This window comes from Oxyura jamaicensis, chromosome 2 (assembly GCF_011077185.1).
Source record: "Oxyura jamaicensis isolate SHBP4307 breed ruddy duck chromosome 2, BPBGC_Ojam_1.0, whole genome shotgun sequence".
Classification (NCBI taxonomy): Eukaryota; Metazoa; Chordata; class Aves; order Anseriformes; family Anatidae; genus Oxyura; species Oxyura jamaicensis.
This window is the reverse complement of record NC_048894.1, coordinates 72,655,628-72,674,864: the sequence shown is the minus strand read 5'-3', so window position 1 is coordinate 72,674,864 and position 19,237 is coordinate 72,655,628. Positions and strand designations below refer to the sequence as shown.

At 36.8% G+C, this 19,237-nt stretch overlaps 1 protein-coding gene across 14 annotated transcripts in view; it reads left to right on the top strand.

The window, feature by feature from the left end:
- Positions 1–19,237, top strand: part of CDH18 (cadherin 18) — a 551,977-nt gene that overhangs the window by 384,813 nt on the left and 147,927 nt on the right. The window lies entirely within an intron of this gene.

The window sequence follows — 19,237 nt, the reverse complement described above, 5'->3', positions numbered from 1 at the left end:
AAAGTACCACTTCCAGGGAGAGAACAAATAGTATGCAAACTCCTATTTACTGAATGTGTGTGTCCTTGGTGTCTTTCTGCAAAGCTGATATCACAGCCGTATTACTTGCTTTAAGCTGACTGCCAGAAGCTTTAGTCTTTATATTAGAAATATATGTAAAATTGTGAACATTGCCTTAATTCTCTGTTCAAAAGATGAGGTAAAACAGGAGCTTAGTTTTCTAAAATAATTGTATTTATAAGCTGTCTTTCTCAACTTGATACATGGAAATAAGTGGGCATCTGCCTTCAGATAATTAAATATGGATATTGTGGCAGGGGTGGGTTGTTTAAACTGGAAATGCCTTTGTTTCCTGCCTATGGAGCCTTTGGATGTTCTTAGTAAAGGCTGAAACACATATGATCCCGAGGCAGAGACCTCCTTAAGTTTGATTTAATTTAATGAGACTTCCATGCTGGCAACCTTAATTAAAAAAAATATATCTCATATATATATATATATATATCTGAGAAAATTTTCAAGGCACTTAATCATACAGGATTGATAAGTGCATATATTGTTTTATATATATGTATGAATATCTGTATTACTGCAAATATGCACTTCATTTGTGATACACCTTTCTATAACCCTCCATTCACTGCACAGTTCTGCACCCCCTCATGCTCCCAAAATTCACCATCTCATTCAGCAAAAAATTAAAAAAGAGGATAATGTTTAAATCTTTACGCATCCTTTGCATCACAGTATATCAGCACATTCAGTGTGATTGCAGTTGGAGGTGGGCTTTTAGGAATGGTGTGTGGAGTGTAGAAACAGATGGTTGTTACAGGCTAGGATGTGTAGGAGCGTACATGGTAAAGGAGGGAAAAACAATGGACAACAGGCATGGGCATGATGGCAGTATTTGAAACACCTATGGATGTAAGACAGTTTGAAGGACTTGAGAGGAGAGGTTGATCAGGTGAGAAAGTGCTATACTGCGCTGAGGAGTGGGACTTTTGTCTCCTTGGAGCGAAGGGTCAGTGCAACTTGCTGTTTCTGGGGAAAGAAAAAAAAAATGTAGTTCCACTGTGAAAAGTCTCTCTGAACTCAGAAAATTTCTCTCTTTGATCTCTTGCACCATCAGACTGTGCAGCTCAGAGCACTGCTTGGCTTGCACCATCAGACTGTGCAGCTCAGAGCACTGCTTGGCTGACACAGGGCACTGCTCCTGCCCTGACCTCATTTATGCAGGCAGCTGAGCAAGCAATTGGTAAAGTAACAGGGATCTCACGTTTTGAGAAACACCTTATCCTGCTGTGCATGACCTAGTGTAAATTAACACTACAGAGACTTCTGCTTAGTGTCTTAATAGTATTTCAGCTGTGTGATGTCTGCAGATGTTGCTGACAGCTGAGTGATTACCACTTGTTAGCACGATAGGCCTTCATCCTTAGAATGGGACACATTATCTCCTTTTGTTCCTTTTTCATTCAGTTTGAATTTAGTCCTCGGTCTGAAGAGGGAGCAACTCTGTCTTTATAATATCTGTATCCAGATGGCTTGCCATTACCTTAACAGTATCTGAGTGGTGCTATTTTGACATGGCAAGATGTTGTATACTATATCAACATGAACAGTTCACAGAAATGCCAAATAATTCAGAGGCAGTAAAATTATCATATTCTTGAAAATATAATCAGAGAATTAGAAGAACTTAGTGCTCTTTTCAAGGTCATCTAACAGCAGATATATGAGATTATTAACCCTTCTTCTTTTTATTTTTTATTTTTTTTTATTTTTGTCTCTACAGTCCTGGAAATCTGAGGTCTTCTGAAATTACAATTTTCTCCCTATGTAATGTTATCTAGTATTTACATCTTGCCATGCATTATTTATAAAGTATGTTTTATGAGTATTATAAATCAAAGCAAACATCTCTAAATTAATATTTATTATTGAAATAGTATCAGTTTTCATTAGTTTTACTTATGAGTGTTAATGGCATCCAAAGTCCACTAGTATCAATGGGAGTTGCTTCATGTTCTGCATTTCATAACTCAAAAGAAGAATGTCAATGAAAGTGATAATTAGTGATTCTTAAACCACTGTACAGAAGTAAATACTTCTCCGTTATGCAAAACATAAGGACCTGTGGAATTCAGACTATAGGATAGGACTTGTAAGGATAAGTACTTAGCATGAATAATAATAATTAAAAATAGAAATTGATGGTAAAACGAAAATAAACACGGCTAAAATGCACTCATTTCCCTTTTCTAACTTTATGCATCTCTAGGAAAATCAGGCATCAAATCAGTTAGAAAATTTAGTTCTGAAACTTATTTTGTAGAAAAAGTGACAAGAAGTATCTGCAATAGTTTTAATTTTAATTAGTGGTGAGTGAGATAAAAAGTCAGTCTAAAATAAAACAAACCTCTTCCATTCCTAGTGTTACTGGAATCTAATGGACCAGTGCCTGTTTTGTAGGATGTAGATTTTTTTCCCCTGAAGTTGGGCCAACTCATAAATGTAACGTTCCAATGACAAGTCAAATGTATCTCACTGACATTTACAGAGAAACAGCTTTGAGACAGTATTTTGTTTTCCAAGTATATGCTGTAATGCTGAATGCTTATTTTGTCAGTTTGCTTCTCATGCTCACAGAGGAAATTCTACACAGTCTACATTTTGCCTGAACAAAAATCGTATATATGTTAACAGAAAGGAGGGTGAGGTCCATTTCAGTTTTCCTGTAGAGTTTTCTTGACCACGGTATTAGAAAATATGAAATTTACATTTCCAGCCTTTGTTTCAGCCTTTGTTATTTGTAATGGTAAAAAATTGTTAAGGTTGGAAGGAAGATAATTACAGTTGATTGAATAAAGTTAAAAATTATCACTTGAGAGGAAAAAAAAAATATTCAGCTCTTAGCAAAATGAAATTTGCATTTCTGCTGCCTAATCAGCAGTCTGCTTATTGTCATAAGCTCTGGTGTTAGGCCTCTACTGTATTGGTGAATGTAACAACCTAATGGATTACTCATAATATGGGATAAATCTGATTATTTACTCAAGTTAGGATGACCAAGTGAAAGCTTGTACTTGGTAGGTGTTTGAAGTACCAACCTTTTTAACCTTTTTTTTTTCTTTTTTTTTTCTTTTTTTTTCTTTTTTTTTTTTTTTCCAAAAGGAAATTAATATTTTTAAACTTCCAGAAACATCTTTGTAGTATTAGTTAAACTAGGTTAGAAAAAAGACACTGGAAGATCAGAATCAGATCCACAATTTTTCTGCTAAGCCATATGGACAATTACTTCTAGTCTCTTATAATGTAAAAGAGACAGTCTATTATGAAAACGTGTTAATGAAGTAGCTGTAGGTCAAAAAAAGACAGCAGGTACTGTGTTTTTATACCTCCTTGTATTTTTAGTTATCTTCTGAAATCGACTATTTATATATATATTAATTCCCCTATCATTTTGCACATACTGTTTTAAAGTATTATTTGTGCCTTCCAGTTTCATGGCAGCCAGTATCACTACAGATTGTAATTCTATTCTGCCTGAGCATTTCTTGAGAAGGGAGAATGTGTCAGAGAGTCTCTGAGAAGAAAAATCACTGAAGTGTTCATGATAAATGGCATCTGTATTGATATGTCAGCATAGACATAACAAACACCGGGAGAGGAAGATATTGCCTCAAAGGTTGTGTAGTCTGCTTGTGGCATTTCATGTACTTGGAATATTGGAGCTGGAGAAAGGTCAGATTTTAACAGACAATCAGTAAGTTATAGCAGCGAACAGAGCAGCATGTCTGGGATCTCTTACACATATGGGATCTCTTACATGTACAAAAAGAGAACTCTGGTGTTCCTTACTGCAATTAGATATCATGGATATAGGACAGTGCATCATGAGAAATATTGAAATAGTTACATCTTAAAATATTTTCTGTTAAATGCTATCAAAGGGTAATCGTGGAAGAAAGCAATTCTTAGATCACTTTCTCTACTGCTAAATTCAAGATACTCCCATGATCAGGATACATCTGTCTTGCAGACAAAAAAAAAAAAAAAATCAAATATTGTGAGTTTACATTGCTTTACATTGGACAGCAAAGAACAGATATTCTCAATGAGAAGTGTAGAACTTTGAAGAGAGGTTTTTATTTAACTTTTAAAGATCCATATATTCACATAAGAAATTCTTCAGCACACCTTTGGAATGCACGGGGGAGCTTTAATAGAAGATAGTTGCTAAGAAATATTACAACTTCAAATGTTGGATATACATATTTTGCATCATAATTTAATCTACGGATATCTGAATTGTGTATGTAGATTATTCTTGCATGTCCCTATATACACAAAAAGACCACAGCTGATTTTAGAAACAGGCATATCATGGATTCAACATGGGAATGATTAAGCTCATTTGGAATCTAGATATGGTTTTCTGGAAATCTGGAAGGCTTCTTCTTTCTGGTTGTTATTGCGAAAGTCTATCATCATTTCTTTTACTCATTATTAGAATCTGCATTGTCAGTCACAATGAAGAATGGCTGTTGTCTGTGAAAGGAAGAAAATGCTCTGTGCTGTACTGAAAAGATAGCATGCAGGACTTGTAATGACATTGTCACGTGTAAAAAGTAGCCAGTGATTACAGGTTACACAATGCAAATGCTCTTAGGCCATAATGCCAGTCAGTCACAAATTATGATATCAAGTTGGCTTGCAAACATTTTCAGAACTTATGTTTTACTTGTCCAGAAGTTGTACTGGACTAAATAATGAGTTTTTTATTCTGTGTGAAAATGAAAGTCTTACAGTGGTGGCAATACAGATGTTTATGGGAAGAAGGAGGTCATGATGACTCTAGGAAGAGCACAGAACCAATAACACATTACATCACAGAATCACTGAATAGTCTAGGTTGGAAGAGACCTCCAAGATCACCAAGTCCAACCTCTGACCTAACGCTAACAAATCTTCCACTTCCATATCCCTAAGCTCTACATCTAAACATCTTTTAAAGACTTCCAGGGATGGTGACTCAACCACTTCCCTGGGCAGCCTATTCCAGTGACTTACAACCCTTTCAGTAAAGAAGTTCTTCCTAATATCCAACCTAAACCTCCCCTGGCTCAACTTTAGCCCATTCCCCCTCGTCCTGTCACCAGGCACGTGGGAGAACAGACCAACCACCACCTCGCTACAGCCTCCTTTCAGGTACCTGTAGAGTGCAATAAGGTCGCCTCTGAGCCTCCTCTTCTCCAGGCTAAACAGTCCCAGCTCCCTCAGCCGCTCCTTGTAAGACTTGTTCTCCAGACCCTTCACCAGCTTCGTAGCCCTTCTCTGGACTCATGGAAAAGAAAACCTTACCCTGTGGAAAAGAAAACCTTACCTCATTAAAAAACCTTGAGCTCAGAAACTTTACTTCCCCTTGGTAATGTTTGTATGAAGTATGGAAATATGCAGAAAATATTCTTGGAATCCCCCAATTTACATCAATTTGAGATCTAGAAAGCTTTTACCACACTCTATGGCTAAGGGCAGTTTTTTATATTCCTGTTCACTGGGATTGGTATGTTCTCAGTATTCTGCTTGTACTTGTAAAAGCACAGTCATCACTGCAACAGTTGTGATGGCTTTGTCACTTTCATTGCATTCATTACATGACTTTCATCTATGGAAAGGGCTAATGTTAAACTTCTGTTGTCAACACTGATATTCCTCTGAGTTATCCAACAAAGATGTCAAAGTAGTGTAGTTGGCATTCTCTATTATCAACAGATTTTGTGACACTAGTGACCTTTTAAAGAAATTTGTGGTAACATTTTCTCATCATTATGATACAGGGCTTCCAGCAAAAAGCAAGAATATTACATTACAGGAAGAAGAAAAGAGACAAAAAAAAAAAAAAAAAAAAAAAAAAGAAGCTGAGATAGGAAAAAAAATGTATTGTCTTCTACAGGAGATGTAAAAGAGCAATCACTCGTGAAACCTGTGATGGACATGCTGTAATATATTTACAAACCTGAATTTCATCAAATAAGAATAAGCTTACAGAAAAGAGATGAAATAGAATTTCAGATTCAGAACCAAAATATATCTTTAAGTATTAAATACTGCAGAAGCAGTGAATCAATATCAATACTCCAATAAATCAATATTGCATTGTCATACCACATTTTAAAATTTAAAAAGTATGTAATGAAGAACTCTTAGCAAATAAAATGAGAAAATAAAACAACAGGAAATAAATGCTTTTGTTTTACCTGGAAAAATGCTTTGACATGAGTTGATAAGAAGCTCACAAAAATATGGCGATGAAATCCTTCTGAAAGAATGATCTCTGCAGTTTTTGATAATAAGTGGTAGTCCTTTCCTTTTTTTTTTTTTTTTTTTTTTTGAGAATGAAACTTTTTTCACCTGAAATAGAAGCCATTGGACAGTAGCTAACCTGTTTTCTTTCCACAGTCTTACAAATGTCTCAGCAAATTAGCTTCAAAGACATCAAAATAAAAAATGTGTGAAAGATATTTGTAAGGATGGTATAAAAGAAAGCTGATAAATTAATTATCTCTCCTTGAACTTCTCCACATAATATTTTCCTAATCAAACTCTGTAATTGAGCAAATAATCGAGTTGCTGACACAATTTTTTCTCTAGTTAAAGTTCATATAACTCACAAATACTACATCAGAAAATCACACATTTATTTTAATTTTCACAGTATTATTTATTAACAGCAAAGGAGTAACAAGAAATTTAGAATATCACATGGGGACACTGCAGTTGTTTTTCCTGTGTTCAGAACTGAATATGCTGTCTTAAGATCATTCATAGACTGAGGTGTTTGCTGTAGCACTGTCATAAAGAAGCAAACAAACAAATCAATCATACGTTCCATAAGAGTTTTAGTGCGCTTAACACTCACAGCTTCCTGCTCTAGTAAGCTATTTCCATCCATCCCATTAATGTCAGGAGAAGCTATATACAGGAAGATGGCACATAATATGAAATTAATTAATCAGAGTTTGTGATAATTAATAGTTCTTTCTCATCTCAAAAAATCTGAAATAATTCTTAGGTTGGCATTCCTTTTCACTAAAGGCATATATGCATTTTCTTTTTGGAAGATCCTTTTACAATAGATGTGCTCCCTTTTTTAACTTCTGTACTGCAGACGGAAAGAAAAAGCATTTTGATTCTCACTATTTGCATATAAAAAGAAAAAAATCTACTGCAATGACAGCAGCCTAAGAAAGCACCAGGAATAAAGGTCAATAGAATGTGTAGAAAGTCTGCAGAAACAGTGTGTGGAAACAGAAACTGCATTTTTATGCTGTAGTTTCAAATGTGCAATATTTTTCAGTAAAGAGTAGCTTTTTGTTGCCTCAGTGAAATTATAAATCCTAAACTCTAGCATCTTGTGGTGTTTTCAAAGAAAACGTGCATTTAAATTTTTTCTAACCTTGACCTTTTCAATCTCCTAAGCAAACACTCTGGCATATGAAAATAAGCTTAATTCTCCAGATAATGCCAGTTATGATTTTGGCACCTTTCTTAAGGAATTTACAAACATAGCAGTGCTTCAATGTTACAAGTGAATTAGAAGTTTCCAAAGTCTGTGCAAGGCGGTAGTACCATGAACTGTAGCACTTTTATCATGTACTTGTGCCCATGTCTAGGAAAGTCAAGAATGCCTTTGGCACTATATTGGCGTAATAATACCTCCTTGTTGTAATTTAGGAACAACAAGCTGAAACAAAACATTTTTATCCCAATAGTGATGTAATATAGCCAGAACTTCTTTTGGTGACAGTGAATCATCAAGGCCCTTGTATTAATTCAGATCTAGTCAAATGGCCTTCTACATGGATCTTGGAATCCAAGTTATTACCACAATTATTTATTGATTGTAAAATGAGTTCTTGATGATAGGGACCAAGGAGATACTGAAAAGTGAAGACCAGTTATTTTATAAATTTGTCTAGAGTGCATGAAATCGTTTTCTGCATTGCTTTGTGACATATGACATACAAGGGAACAGGGTCTCTATATTGCCAGAACAGAATGCTATGAAGTAATATAGCATTGACCCAGGAATTAATTACTTGTTCATACCCATTGAAGCATGACTTTTAGCTACCATACAAACAAACCCAGCAGAAATCTGGCCTAGATCTTGAGAATTACTTGATTGAATGCAACAATGAAGCATTAATTTAAAGTCTGACTTTCATCTCTCATAGATTAATTGACATTTCTATTGATGGTGCTTTTTTGATGGTATGGAAAAGTTTCTAAATGTCTTGAAATTCTGTAGTCCTCCAGGAATATTGTTTAGTAGCTTTATGAATTCATGGTATTACAACTGGATAAACAGGAGTTTGTTTGGGACTTATATCTCACAGAATCACAGAATATCCCGAGTTGAAAGGGACCCACAAGGAACATCGAGTCCAACTCCTGGCTCCACACAGGTCTACCCAAAAACTCAGACCATATGATTAAGAGCACAGTTCAAACACTTCTTAAACTCCAACAGGCTTGATGCAGTGACTACCTCCCTGGGGAGCCTGTTCCAGTGTGCAACCACCCTCTCAGGGAAGAACCTCTTCATGATATCCAGGCTGAACCTCCCCTGTCGTAGCTTGACACTATTCCCTTGGCTCCTATCGCTGGTCACTAAAGAGAACAGATCGGCACCTGCCCCTCCATTCCCCTTTGTGAGGATGCTGTAGAGCACAATGAGGTCTCCCCTCAGCCTCCTCTTTTCCAGGCTGAATAGGCCAAGTGACCTCAGCCACTCCTCATATGTCTTCCCCTCTTCACCATCTTTGTAGCCCTTCTCTGGACATTCTCCAACAGTTTCACGTCCTTTTTGTACTGTGGTGCTCAGAACTGCACACAGTACTCAATGTGAGGCCACACCAGTGCAGAGTAGAGCAGGACAATCACTTCCCTCGACCAACTAGCAATGCCGTGCTCGATGCACCCCAGGATACAGTTGGCCCTCCTGGCTGCTAGGGCACACTGCTGGCTCATATGCAGCTTGCTATCAACTACAACCCCCAGATCCCTCTCTGCGGGGCTGCTCTCGAGTCACTGTCCCTGGAGTTCATTAAAGGACATTTAGATGTAGAAATTAGTGATATGGTTTAGTGGAGGAGTTGTTAGTGTTAGGTCACAGGTTGGACTTGGTGATCTTGGAGGTCTCTTCCGACCTAGATGATTCTGATGATTATGTGATTCTGTGTCTCGTTGCCCATCTCATATTATTTATTTAATATTTTTTATTATTTCTGGGTAAATATGGTAGTTCAAGTGTGGGACCCTTAGATTACTCATCTCTGAAGCAGAGATAATGATACTTGCCCTTCAGTGAGACTTCAAGAGCTAAAAATTAAGAGCCCTGCAACTAAGGGGCTATTGTGTAGTCAGAAGTAGGGGCTATTGTCTAGTCAGAAGTAAAGTCAATATACTGTGGCAGATACAACCACTTATTTTACACTAATACCTAGTAGCCATTGTGTCTGTGTACAGCTGCAAACACATGTACCATGGGATAAATCCAGTACCTCTCCACTCTGAAGCAATTCTCCTGGCCTTAGACCAGTACTGGGGAATGAAGAGTCTAGTTTTGGTATCTGTTTAGAAATAATGTTTTTCTTCAGATAGGACCCAAAAAGACCACCTCAATTTCAGACATGTTTTAGAGTAGTAGTTCAATGAGCTGTTGCCATTTAGGCCTGGGACCTGCAAGCAAGTATATTTGCATAATTATACTTTTAGAAGACTTTGGTTAGCATGTTCTGCAAACAGGGTGCTCATCTAGCTCTTTAAAATCTATGAAACAAATACACTGTGTAAAGTCTACCTTCTTGAAAAAAGAATAATTTCTATGTCTATCAAATCATTCACCCAAATTAAAGACATCTGAAACAAAAGCTTACTGCTGTGACGAGAGTTCAGGTGAAAACTTAGCAGAATTGAATTATTTTTTATATACACTGATTCAGACACACAGTACACTGAAAGTACAATTTCAGATTCTATTTTTCCTAAGATATATAGTGTTCTATGAAAACAAAACAACAGCTATATAAATAAATGCTTACTGTGTTGTCTATTTTTCTTGTCATTCACTTGAGTTCTCCTTTGGCACAGAGAGAAAATAAAAGCTAATGTTGACCACTTGTGTCAGCTTTGGTACACCTACTGTTATTTCAAATGTGAGTGCTTATGCACCTGCATACTTATGCCATTACCCAGCTCCCACCTCCCCACTCCCCCCAAAATAAGCAGCAGCAAAGGAGCAGACTTCAGATAAGCACATCTTGTGGAAACAGGTGTTTGTGTGCTGTAGTGTTGCACTGTGAAGTTAATACTGTTACTCCCCACTCCCCCCAAAATAAGCAGCAGCAAAGGAGCAGACTTCAGATAAGCACATCTTGAGGAAACAGGTGTTTGTGTGCTGTAGTGTTGCTCTGTGAAGTTAATACTGTTTCAGTTGTGTTTTTTCCTGGATGATTGCAATCCAATTATTTTTTTCTATCTCAGAAAACCCATTCAACAGATGGGGGCAATTGCAATTCTGTATTTTCTTCCTCTGTTTGACAAGGGTGTGGAATAGCTTCTTCTCAATTCATGGACACTGCTATGGATAATACAGTTATCTCCTGGGCTAATGATTCCCTCTGAGAATTCCATCAAAAGGTGTGACATTGCCCAGAGCAGTATATTTCATTAAAACATATTTTATAGCTCAGACCAAAGGAAGCAAGTCTGTGGCGAATCTGAAGACACTTTTACCACAGAGGCTCAATGAAAATTTTAGTAGCATCTGGTTTTGGTGAGACTCTGGTTTTGCAGTATGCACTGATCAGAATAATTTTATATGCAGATTTTACTACTGCTATGTTATTGTATCATTTCTTTTAAATTACACATTGTGTCTACATGAATATCAAAGGAAGTCAATGTGATTGCTCTTCTTATTGGAAGATTAAAATGTTTAGTATTCAGTGTTTTAGTGTTGTAACATCAATTCTTTATCCTTCTCTGCATTATAAATTTTTTAATGAAGCATTAAGTAGTTTTGCATAACAGAAGTAAAGTAACATGCATACATTTTTTTTTTTTTTAGTGTATTATCCTGTCCTTTGTTAAAAGTTCATAACTTGTGTTTTTTGTGAAAAGTTTGTCATTCCTCTGGTTTGGGCAAGCATCAGCAGACTTCTCTCTGGTAGTGTTGTGTTGGGACCCTTTTGTTATCTGTTTAAACTGATTGGCAATGACAACAGATTTGAGAAGAGGAAGTTCCAGTGCTCTCCTTGAAAGAATGTGCTGTTCACAAAACAGAAAGCAGTACTTTATTCAAAATTCGTAATAGTTTGAACAGGAAAAACAAACGAAAACCTATCAAGCATTTAATTAATTAAATTAACTGACTTACGAAGTACTGTATCTTTTAGTGGTGCTGTCCTTGTTTTGTTGCAAATGCTGTAATTGCTTTGAAATACTCTGATTTTGATGTTTTCTTTCTGGTCATCTGATGTTAGTTCCAGTTCACTTCCTAATCTCCATTATAGATTTATATTTCATAGCATTTTTTTCTGCTCAGTAAGGACAGAAACATGCAGGTATGTAGAACTTAATTACTACAGATACATTTCAGTGTTGCAAAACCAATTTGACTTAAGTAATATTAGCCTGTTTACATTAATATAGAAACCCTTAGGAATTGAACAGCAGTGCTGCTCATTGTACTTTACTTGCCACTTTGTTCCAAATGGATGCTAAAAAAATTAGAAATTAGCCTCAATATTATACTATCAAAGTTGGTGTTATGAAATGTTTTCTTCTTCTAATGTGATTATTACTTTATTCAAAGTAGGGACAGTGTTATTGTATTTGAATGTTATTTTATGCTAAATTGAATATGCACCTGGCTTGTGGAATAAAGTATATTTGAGGCACATAATAATCCACAAACATTTTTTAATGATGGTGAGAACTGCATATATTTAAACAGATGAGTAAATTGGTCTTTGTTTATTCGGTTGAAGTTCTGTTATGATAAGCTATCCTGCATATTTGTAAGGAAAGGGGACACATTTTGTATCCAAAAACAAAGGCAGGGGGAGGTTGATCCCCCAAACCAATTTGTCCTTAGAAAAAAGAAAAACGGGAAGGGAGTGGGGGGAAAGTTCTTGTTTGGCAGCAAATAAGAGGTAAAGGATTCTGATCAAGGTTAAATGTATGTAGGGCAAAAGTCAAAAAGTGAGAGCAGATTCTGGCCAGAGATCTGTTTGATGGTGGCATACAGGAATTCAGAAGATACATGCCTCTTGATAATATAAAATCTTTATATTTGTTTCTATGGAAATAAAGCCAATATATTTCCATTATTCTAAAGTGTCACAGAATAGCTAAATTCATCTTCCACCTTTTTCTTTGATTCAAAATAACTTTGTCTCTAAGCTGTTTTCAGGCAGCTGAATTACTTTCCCTCCATTGCACCCACACTTATCATGCAGGTACTTTGATGTCCATCATAGCTTTTTAAGTCTTTGCTTCCCTTATAAAATGAAGCTGTAAATGCTTAGACAGAATGGTAGGGGATTCTATAACAGTTCTTAACACAGGGGAATGAGGAAGGAAGAAATAAAAAAAAACGGAATCCATCTAGATACTGACTCATTGCGAGGACTGCACTCCCTTACTAAAGAAGGGCCCTGTAAAGAAAATATGTTATTAGCAAAATCAACTGCCAGGGTAGCCATTCCTTTTCTTATTATTCTACATATTTTTCTCCATATTTTTATAAAGCTGGGAAGTGGGAGGAGAGTGTTAGGGAGAAGGCCATTTGTTTATTTCACCTGTTTCCAATTAAAATTAGTCAGTAATTTTGAGAAGTACAGAATGAACATAGTCATTATATTTAGTTAAATGAATTTCCTGATTCAAAAGTAAAAATCATGAAACACAGACAAGTGACACAGATTGTGTTTGAATCCTGGTGCAAAAGAGAGAACTGGCAACTTGAGGGGAAGGAATGGCACTTATCATCTTTTCCCTGTCCTCCATGGTTCAGATACTTGTAATCCACAGCCAAGCTGTAATATGTCCCAGCTATGTAACCTTTTTCTGAGTGATGTCTGCTGCTTTGTGTGTTTTGTTGGTGTGGAGTGTACTAACACCTAGTCTAGTAGTTTGTTAAATCATACGTATCTTTTGGATTTTAGTCACTGAATAATTGCTTTGTACACTCTTAAGTTGTGCATACTAACCTTTCAGAGTCTCTTTACAAAAGGCCTAAGGTGCCTGAAGTTAACTCAGAGTGAGAGGGTTACAGACTATTTTAACAATGAAATACAAATTTGAAAACTATTTTAGATAGCCAAGAATTGGAGAAGTAGTGATAGAAATTGGCTAAGAAGCAAAGAAAAAAAAAAAAAAAAAAGACAGTAAATGAGAAATGAGAGCATAGGAAAAATACAAATCATTATGCAGAGACTCAGGACTGTCCAGATAGAAAACTTGAAAACAGACTGTTACACGAAGAATTTAAGTGTGGATGGTAGAGGGATAAAGGCTGGGTTATGTGCAACCTGAATAGTGAGACTGGCTGATTGACTGATTTGGGAAGTAGCATTGGCCTGTGTTAAGGAGGGGTGGTTAGAAACTGAGCAGGGAAGAGGAGACAGAGTAACCAGTAACTGGTGAAGCTTGCTCTCCTCTGGAGTATTAAATTAAACTCAGTGTTACCAAGTTTCATCATTACATTCCTGTTTGCAAACATCTAGGCATCTCTGGCAAAATGACTCAGTCTTCTAGTTAAAGTGCCATATGATCAGTCAGCGGCATTACCAGAATTCAGGTTTTGATTTTGGAATTATGTGCATATTATTTTCATTGTTTATTATTTGCCAACAGTAAGTTTTAAGTGAATTCTGTGTAGTTCAATCAAAATGATCTAAGTCTATATATTCATAGCCACTTCTACCCTCATTAAATTCATTAGATAAGTGCAACACTTCATGATTTTTCAAAAAATTGCACTTGTGTTTGGGAATCTCTTCATTATTTTAGTTTTTTATTTTTAAACAGAACAGCACACATTTTATGTTCAGATCCAAGATATATTTGGTATAAAATTTGGCAAAATTCATTACTAGTCCACTTAAAGTGCCACCCACAGAAGATACCAATAATTCTAATTGTTCAGTTAAAGCAAAAAGGAGGAAGCTGTATTATCACTAAAAAATAGACTCTTCTACTTTACTCTCAGCCAAGTTTCTTTCTCATTCTGTTCATACCTTGTTTCTGGTTCCCACTTGTTTCCTCAGTGCAGGGCAGCTTGATGATGGCTAGGAGTTGTTAGCATACCACAAGCCATCAGAAGAAGGAAAGTTTCTCCTCTGTTTGCTTCTCAGTTTTTGAATTGGTTTGGGGTTATTTTTTATAGTGCTCATCTTTGTGTTTCTTCCCCATTGGTCCATACTTCTATAATGTCCACTAGTTTCTTTTTATTTGTGTTCATTTGACTTCTGACAAATACTTAAGACTACTTGTTTGAAAATATAATGTAGCTAAGAATTAGATAAAAATATTTAGCAAAAGATGTATGAGGATTAAAGGTAGTGAACAAGGCCTGTAGTTAAACAATAACCACCAGACGATTTGGGTTTGCAGTTAGGCTTTACCCACCTGATTGCTTTGCAGTTGCTAGCCATGGCAATATGGTATTAACTGGGCAATAAGTCTTCAGCCTCTGCATTCATTTTAAAGCTGTTAATATGCTGATTTAGCAAATTACATCTATACAAAGATGAGTAGTGTTAAAATTAATATAAACAAATAAAGAAAACTCATTAACTGAAAAGTTTGTTATACCTCTTCAAATGATGCCTTTGAAAAATGTAGCCTTTCTGCAGTTTTTGCAGGCACAGTAAAAGAAAGTTAAGAATTTAATTGGACTGATGGAAGAAAAATGTCTAAGTCTTAGGAAAACAAGGACACCTTGCTTGCTGTTCTGCTAACTCAGTCACACACTGCTTGATATAGGCTAGTTAAAGATTGAGGAACCGTCATAAATCATCCTGAAGCCAACCTGTTATTAAACATGTCAAGAAGTGGAGCTCAATGGGTTGATAAAGGTGACATTCCAGATATGCCCTTCAGCTAGTTTTTTTCAGTTTCTTCTTTTCCTAAATAGGTAAAATTTCAAAGAAATAAATACAGGAATAAAGCCCAACAGGGGATGAAAATTAATTACTTTCTGACTTCTGGTTGTGGGCAGAGTATTTAGTGTAGATGTTGTCATTAAAAGTTTAACATAATAAACAGGAATAAGTAATATTTTCAGAAGCCAGAACTCTGCTTAGGATAGATATTGTATTTCCACAAGGACTTCTGGAGCCACCACAGACTGGAAATTTTGGGATTGGAGATGATGCTCTCAGAGCAACAGAGAGGGGCAGCTCCCCAGGACCTGGAGCTTGGGGTGTCCCCAAGCTGGACATGTAGGGCCTGGCAGGCTGGGCCTGTCCCAGCACCCCACCAGGAGCAGGGCACCATGGGCACTGGGCATCAATATGGGGCTAGGGCTGGGACAAGGTTGGGGTGGTCCATGGGCAGGGGCCATGGTCCGCCAGGCAGGGCTGTGGGGAGCCCAGCCCTGCCGTGGCTTCAGTGGGGCAGGGCCTGGTGGCTCTGGGGTCACCGTGGGTCCTGGGCGTGGCAGGGACAGGAGGGGCTGTCAGTGGGCCCAAGCTGTATTAGACTCTACTGGTTAACTGGACAAATTGCTGGTCTGCAAGATCCTTTTAAAGTAAGGTTTAGGTTCTGAGGTGAGATTGCTTTGGGAAGCAACTTGAAACAACTTCAGAAGGAAAAAAAAAAATTACAGCTTTTTTCAGTAGCAGTTAAAAACTGAGTATCACAGGTCCATAAATAATCATCACAGAGATGTGTTGTAATTGTTTGTCATTTTTTTTCTTGTATTTCTTTCCAATGATATTCATTATTCCTCTCAACATTATGAGTAATCATGCTTCAGTTTGAAATGTGTTTGTATTTCTTTCTAAATTAAGAGACTCCTGCAATGTTGCAGCTTTCTGGCTCTGACTAGCACAGCGGGGGATAACCACCACCAGATTTTGAGTTCAATTATGCTATTTATTTGCATTACTATGGCACATTAGTGTCTCATCCTGTGTACGTGCTCCTGCAGTAGTCATTGGCAGAGGTGGTGGCATCTCATGGAAATGAAATGCCCACCTACTTTCTAGGGATCTGTGTTAAAATGGCTTACACAAGATCACACAAGTTCACTGATGAACAAAGCATGGTACAGGGCCAGTGATAGGTTGGCTCGAGTCTGCATTGCTTAGCAGCCTCCCCGTCTTTGTCAAATGTGTCTGAAAGGGATCTAATAAAGTTCTGAATAAAATGAGTCCATAGGAGTTTGCTCCCTTGCTGTCTTTCATAAATCAGTGTAGACATAGCTCTAGAAGTGCAGCCTCCAAAATCATGCATTTATACCCTAATCAGTGAATCACATTTAGTGCAACTAGAAATGCTTTTGTGGAATAAACCACCTGTGTGGAGATGATTTCAGGTACAGAGGGAAAGAAAGAAGTGCTCCAGGTACAGGGACATGAATCTCTCATTAATCTGGTAGGCATTGTCTTAACTGGGGACTCCCAGGGGCTTTCTTCAGCACAACGCATGTTGCAAATAAGTGTTTGAGAGAAGCCTTGGTATTTTTCTACCTGGACCAGTTTGTACTGAGACACAAGTATTAAAGAAGACAGTTATTTAGTCTTTACAGAAAACCTGAAATATAAAGCAACTGACAAATGAAAGGCCCTTTTGTTATGTAGTAGAAATACTGTGTAGAGTCCTCCTATGTGAATTTTAAATTTAGCATTAGAAATTAAAAAGGCATAAATCAGTGTTATATTTCAAATAGTATACAAAGTATCAGGAAATAGGGGAGCAGACACTTCTTTTAAGTCTCTCTTATTTTTAATTGTTGCCTTACAACCGCAATGTGAAAGACCTCATTGCAAATTAAAGCTTTTAACTTTTATTAATATTCATATAATTTTCTTCTAATGACATTCCTGCCTTCATTTTTCAAACAACATTTGTTGGGTAACATGATATTTAGCATTAATAGTATTTAATTTGGTGTTGTGGTTTAACCTGGCCGGCAGCTAAACACCACACAGCCGTTCGCTCACTCTTCCCCCTCCTTCTCTGGGATGGGGGAGAGAAACGAGAAAATACTGAAACCTATGGGTTGAGATAGAGACAGTTTATTAAGACAGAAAAATAAAATAATAATAATAATAATCTGTACAAAAGCGATGCACAATGCAATTGCTCACCACATGCTGACCAATGCCCAGCCTATCCCCAAGCAGCCGCCCCCCCCACCCCGGCTAGCCACCCCTATATATTGTTCATCATGACATCAGATGGTATGGAATACCCCTTTGGCCAGTTTGGGTCAGCTGTCCCCCCCCAGCTCTGCTCCTGCCCGCTGGCAGGACAGAGTGAAGAGCTGAAAAGCCCTTGGCTTAGTGTAAGCACTGCTCTGCAACAAGTAAAACATCAGTGTGTTATCAACATTAGTCTCATCCTAAATCCAAAACATAGCACTCTACCAGCTACTGGGAGGAAAATTAGCACTCTCCTAGCTAAAACCAGGACATTAGGCCACACAATCAGCTGAACATCTTTTGTGTTTCTTACTTTTGTTAGACATAAGAGCCCCTGGACTCAAAATGTAGCTGCATTTTCTTCACAGATTACAAGTGAAATATTTGTTTCTGCACAACAAGAAGCACCTGATGTTGTTAATTTTTTCAAATCTTCAATGCATTTCATGCTACTACTGTGAATATGTGTTTCTGCTGTATGGTATTCTGCTGAATGGTATGTCTTCTTTGGATATAAAAATACTTCAGATTTTTGAAGAAAGCTTGATTTAATTCTGCAGCAGTTCCTTATCCCGTCAATTTCTTAGTTATTTACGTAACCATTTTCTTAATTGATTCATAAAACATTCTGATTACCTGAAAAATTAGAATAACAGACTTGGATTTAAATGCCAGGATATCTACTACTCCTATTTTTAGGAATAAATCTCTTCAGATAAAATTTTGGTTTTCTAGGAATTTTGAATCCCTGGCATTTTACCATACATTATTTCTTTGTCAATAGAATACAGTAGTACTCTGAAGTTAATAAGAGATGTAACCAGAATTTTGCCCATCACTACTCAGAAGGAATCATGTAAGATTACTGCTGTCCTCTAAAGACAAAGCTAAGGAAACAGACCCTTCCTCTGCTTCTTTCTTGCCTTTTTTTTTTTTTTTTTTTTTTTCAGAAATAAAAAATAGGTCAACAGTGGTGTTTTGTGTTGGTTATTGAGTCAGATCTTCTTGTGGCTCAGCTCAATATAATGTGCATCAGCAAGTCAGGCTGAGGTGTACATCAGCTGATTATTTTAATATTATTACACTTCCCCCTCAGACCCACCCTGCCCAACCCCCTATAGGACAAGATACAAATTGTGTCACCATATTTCCATAGATTTAATACAGACAGGATGAAAAATGTCATCAAAGTCCTGGATGCTTATTCCCTTAAAAATAAAATAAAATAAAATAAAATAAAATTCATTTTAAATTCAATACAAATACCTGATAAGAAAGATACAAGGAAAAAGTGGGAAAATAGCAGCACCTCTGTATTTTATGATTTAAGTCAGGGAAAAAAAAATAGTTTGAACCTCCAGAAGTCTTATTTTTTCTCTACCCAATGTTAAATGGAAAGGAATCTAGAAGATGACATTCTGTGTTCCATTGCTTAAAAATAATAATTGACACTCTGGGCTTTAGTCCGATTCAGTACAGAAACTTAGTAATGCCAGTAACTGCAGATACTTGGAGATAGTCAGAACAGTCAGATAAGAGTAAGATTGAGTACTTAGAATTAGAGTTTCCCTTCTTACTTCACATCACCGTATAACTAGATGTACACTATCACTTTGTTATAATTGGTTACCTCAATAAATGCATTCTGCTCTCAAAGCAGTTTTAAATACAAGGACAAAGTTTCTCAGTCTAGCAAAAAAATCATCATTCCCTCCCAGAGCACACATGTTCTTTTTAAATCTAAGTGGGTAGTTTATTAGAATCAAGTTAGAGCACTGAGAACGGATGGATGG